Below are 6,000 nucleotides of genomic sequence, written 5' to 3' on the forward strand. Positions count from 1 at the left end.
CAAGTTTTTTAGCGAGCCAAAATTTGACTTGATCTGGACCGAACGTTGACCATCTGAAATGTTAACTGTAACCTTACATAATAATCTCTAATATAACGAATTTCTTGCATTTAGTAGTTAAATATTTAATTAGTAACTTATTTAATCCGCAAAATATACTTAAAATATTGTAATTATCAAATACTTATAATAATAACTAATTTGCTTATACACTACCTATACTTAAAATATTTGATTACCAAGTGAATCCATTATAAAAAAAATTGTTTTCTTTTAATTTATAGTACAAGCTCAAAAAAAAAAACAGGTTTCAAAACATTACTTGCAAAATATTTCTTAATTAATTACAACAACCATTTTATTTTATTGAAAAATTGACTTTAATATAGTTTTTATTTATTAGTCTAACTAAGTGACTTTTTAAAAAACAACCGGAAATATCATGAGGGGATAGTTTATAATAGATAACATAGATTTTTACAAACAATATATGATCCCAAATAGCATATATGTCAGGTTATGAAATGGTGAAAGGGATTTCATTCATCTATGACCTATGTAGTTGTTAAAAAAGAAAATAAATTAATACAAATATGTATTATACTTAAAAATAGCTTTCTTAAGCACTTATTTTTGTTTCTGTAATTGACGTAAACAAAATGGATTTTTTTGTTCAAGTTATACCTCAGGGTCAAATATTCAATAGCAAGCTACAATTAATAAATAGCAAACTGAAAAGTAACAATTTTATTACTGCCCAACATTTTAAACTTGCCCCCCCCCCCCCCCCCGACATACTAAAATACCGCCCACTTTGGGAAAACCTGGTATATATAGTAAAATTTACGAAAGAAAAAAAAATTACTTAAAGATTTGTTAACTGTAATATATAAAACATAAAAAGTTATAAATTTTTTAAGATGACTCTTTTATAATTTCTGTATTTTATTGCCTTTGTTTTTTAAAGTTATCTAAGCTTAAAAGTTTTTATAACAAAACTTAACATTGAAATTTTCTTTACAAAAGAAACATTTTTTTATTATGTTGATTTATACATTGACAACCATTGTAGATGAAAAATAGTCCTTCACAAATTTAAACTTAAAAAAAAAGACAAACATGAAAGTATTAAATGAGTTATTTTATGGCATTTGTTGCATTTATTTGATTAAATTTTTCTAGGTTTGATAGATTTTTTAAGTTTCTTGCAGGTTTATAAAACTACAATCTTCTGGTCTATTTTTGGTCTAAAAGAAGATATAGCACTTGCTTCCTTTAAAAATAATCGTTTATGATAAAATAAATAGCAAAATTAGAATAGTTACTTAATAAATTTTAAATCTAAAATATATCTGTATTAATTTACTTGCAATATTTTAATAAGGAAAATACATATATGATTTTTAAGTTATAACGTTAAAAAAATTAAACACAGTTATTATTTAATTGGTTTGATTACTTCAACTGTACCGTAACCAAAATTAATTTTAAAAGCTCTCTAGTTATTTAACTTTTTTTAATTTAAAACAAAAACTATATGACCAATGTATATAAATAACTATAATTAATACAATAGTTGTACCTATAACCATTCTATAAACTTTTAGACATTTCCCTAATATAATGGCATGATAGAATGCATAATTATACTTATCTTATACAAAAAAAAAACAATTCATTTAACTTAATATTCGTGTCATCAGATTTGATTAAATTGACATAATTTAAACACTGGTCTTTAAACAATTTAAAAGGTTTCTTCCGCTCAGGAATGCTCATTATAGGAAAAGTTTAGAATTTGCATATGAAATTAAAAGTGTAAATTAAAAAATAAAAATTTCTCAGAGGATAAATATGTATATTTAGTTTTGTTTATGTATATAAATAAGTAAATGAAGACTATATGTGTGTTCACTTTAAATAAACTCAAATGAAGATAACTAAATTCTAGTAAAACGATCAGATGCATTTTTATAACAAATTTATTACTACAGCATTTCAAAATATAAATCTTACCGAGAGAAGAAAACTTTTAAAAGTTAAATGTTGTAGTTGAAAAAATCACTAAAACACGTGTCGACAAATTGGACAAGTTTTCTTCGTAGCAAACCATCCTTCAATGCAGATTTGACAAAAAGTGTGCTGACCATCGCAGTCGAGACGCATCATATTTCCACCAACTTCATAGTCTCCCATGCATATCACACACTGATCACCAAGAAATGACTCATCAGCTTGAAATTTTTCAAATTGCTGAATTCTTTGAGCAGTTAATCCTTGTTGTTTATCAACATAACGTCTTCTCAAAATCTCATTACGTCTATCAACATATTCTCTAAAGTTCTCAAAATTTACGTTCTACTCAACTTGAAACTGTTCTAATTCTTCAATTAACAGTTTAAAGTCTTGCTTGTTCACTTCTAACTCAGTAGAATCTAATGCAGCTTTCAAACGATCTCCATGGAGTTTGATTTTGTTATCATAGCAAGATTTTATTTTACGAAATTCTCTTCCTTCCCTCATGTTTATGTCGTAGCTATTACTATGTTCCTGCCATTTTCGGTAATAGTAATTAAGCTCTTTTTTCAAAGTCATGCTGTAATCCTGATAAAAAACACTTTTGTTTAAACTTCCAAGTTTTAAATATTTAACATTTTTTAAATGTTTTATTACTAAGTTGTAATCAGCATATTTTAAATTAAAACTAAAATATTTAAAGCCATAAGCTTAAGATATCTACGAAGTTCAGATACATAGTATCTTTGAAAATTATTTATAACATTATCAAGTAGCATATTCTTCATATTAAAGTATTTTCCAAATGACAGTTAAATTTTTTTTTAATTTTAAAAGTTATGTTTTAGTAATAAAAAATTGCATTTAGTTTTCACTAAACTTTGTTTTTTTAATTTTTTTTTAGTGTTTAGTATTTACTAACCTTGTAGTCCTTGAGTATGTTCTGATTAGCCATATTAAGTGCAATTCCAGTATTTTTCGTAAAACTTGTGTAATAAAAGTTAAGTCTGTTTAAAATCAATTTGTTTAAATGTTATTAAGTGTTTGTTAACACTTATCAAAGCTATGAGTAAGCTCTAGTTCTTCATTTCTTATTATCAAACAACAAAAAAAAAACTAAATATATACTAAATATAAAATTATTGAAAAAATAAGTGAAATTTGCAGACTATGGAAATACAAATAATTTATACAGGTTAAAGGTATAAATAGTTCGTTAGTTGCAGTAGTTTATTTATATGAAATTATAAAATAATTTGTTTACTTTTACAAATTTGACATGGCAAAAAAAAAACTTTTTCATTAGTTTTTGAATACGACTTAGTTTAACTCAAATTTCGATATAAAAATTTAAGTATAATTTCAATTTAACTATAATTGTGTTTAACAGTAATCAATTGAATCAAAAAATTTTGGATTCGGGCATATCTGAAAACAACTCAAAATTCGAGTCAGAGTCCAAATATTTTAATAATTTTTAATAAACTTTAATTGTTTTTGAATCTTTAATCATTAGAGATTAAATCATTAATAATAAGTCTATGTAACTCTTGGACCTTAAAGCTTAATATCCAAGAGTTTCATAGACTTATAATTTTCAAGGCTAGTTTGCCTGATAGCTTCAAGCTTTCTTTTCTTCAAAGGTTCGGGTGCAGTACAACTTCTACCTTTAACTAAAGATTTACTTTGAGACTTTTTGTATAATAGTATATAGCCAGACTATTGAAAACGTTATTAATACTGTAAAACAAAATTACATTTGAATAATAATACTATAGTATTATAAAATTAGAATGCACTAAATTATAATTCTAAATAGTAAATTAATTTATATGTTGTGTAAATTATACTTTGATAAAACTGTTAATATAGGTCGTAATAGTTTTGTTCTTTAACTATGTATTAATTTAAATGTAATATTTTACACATAAAAAAAAACTGTATTTTAAACTACTATGCAAAACATGATACTTCAGAATACAAACCAATATTTCTTCAAATGATTATTAAGCTTGTGCTATTAAAAAGCTCAAGCATTATTTATACTGACCTAGTGAATGCAATTTATTTTATGAAATTAACAATTAAATTACATTGTATTTTAGCATTTGTATGTATTTACATTCCTAACTAAATAAAAATAAAATAAATTGAAATATAAGCATAATGGTATAGAGTTAGAAATTTGCTAAAATATGGTTTAATATATATTTTTTTATTTTAACGATTAAATTTATTTATTTTTCTTGGCATAAATGTTTAACATTAAGTAAAACACTTTAAATATAAGGAATAAATTTCTAAAATCTACTAACAGAATCTCCAAAATGTAAAATTAAAAAAATAAGCTTTATAAAATTGTGAGAATATATAAAAAATATATCTATAAATATAATCACTCTTTAAGTCACTAAAATTGTCCTGAGTGACTTTAAACTGTCCTGAGTCACCCAAAGACTTTTCAAATTCTTAGAAAAAAATTAACATCCTTTTGACATAAATGAAAATCAAGTTTTTAACAAAGCTGGTTATAAAACAAAGTATTGAAACTAATTCAACAAAATACCATTCAATATATATAGTTGCTGTCCTAAAATTTTGAAAGTCTTTAAACTACACTGAGTTTTCCTGAACCTCCAAAAGATTTTTTAAACTTTTAGAATACCCTATGTTTTCCTTAGTGAATACCCTGAATTTTTGGCTACCCTTGATTGCTATAATTTATAAAAGATAGCAAAAAAATATTTAAAATATATGGTTTTTGTGAACTATACTTCTGCACGAAAAACAGTATAAAATTAGCCGAATCATTTATTTAAAGCTGTTGTCTTTAAAGATATATAAGAAATTAAGTTCTCAAAAAATTGCTAAAGACAGGGTTGCTAAATGATTTTGGCAAATTTTCTCCAGGTTTTCAAAAATTCCTCCAAATTTTTGAAAGTACACATTTTTTGGTCTACTTTTAGTTTTAAGTTTATTTTAAGGTTAAAAACTGTGTTTTATTGTATGCAAACATACTGTAAAGATCCTTCAAAACTGTTTATTTTATAAATAATTTGTGATGAAGCTAAAAAAAAACCTAAATGGTAGATTTATTTTTATGAAATTAACAATTTAATTACATTGTAATTTAGCATTTTTATGTATTTACATTCCTGACAGAATAAAAAAAAGAGATAATAAATATAAGCATTACAATAGATAAGCAAAAATTTGCAAAAATATGCTTCAATTTTTTTTTTCTTATTTTAACGATTAAACTTATTTATTGTTCTTGGCATAAATGTTTAACATTAAGTAAAACACTTTAAATATAAATAGTACAATTCTAAAATATACTAACAGAATTTCCAAAAACTAAAAACTAACAAAATAAGCTTTATGAAATTGTGAGAATATATAAAAAATATATTTATCATAAACAAACTGCCAACAACATTTACGTTATTCAGGGTTGTCACTCTTTAAGTCACATAATTTGCCCTTAGTGACCTTAAACTGTCCTGAGTCACTCTGAGATTTTTTGAATTCTTAGAAAAAAATTAACATCTTTTGAACATCATTAAAAATCAAGTTTTTAACAAAATTGGTTATAAAACTAAGTATTGAAATTAATTCAACTAAATCTCATTCAATATATATGGTTACTAGTCTAAAATTTTGAAAGTCTTTAAACTACCCTGAGTTTCCCTGAACCCCCAAAAGATTTTTTAAACTTTTAGAGTACCCTATGTTTTCCTTAGTGAATACCCTGAGTGTTTGGCAACCCTTGATAGCTATAACTGATAAAAGATACCAAACAAATTATTTAAAAATATATTGTTTTTTTAAACTATACTTCTGCACGAAAACCAGTATAAAATTAGCTAAATCATTTATTTAAAGCTGTTTCCTTTAGAAATATATAAGAAATAAAGGTCTAAACTTATTGCTTAAGACAGGTTTGTTAAATGTTTTTTGAAAATTTTCTCCATGTTTTCAAAA

This window comes from Thalia democratica, chromosome 5, assembly GCF_965202585.1.
Source record: "Thalia democratica chromosome 5, ktThaDemo2.hap1.1, whole genome shotgun sequence".
NCBI lineage: Eukaryota > Metazoa > Chordata > Thaliacea > Salpida > Salpidae > Thalia > Thalia democratica.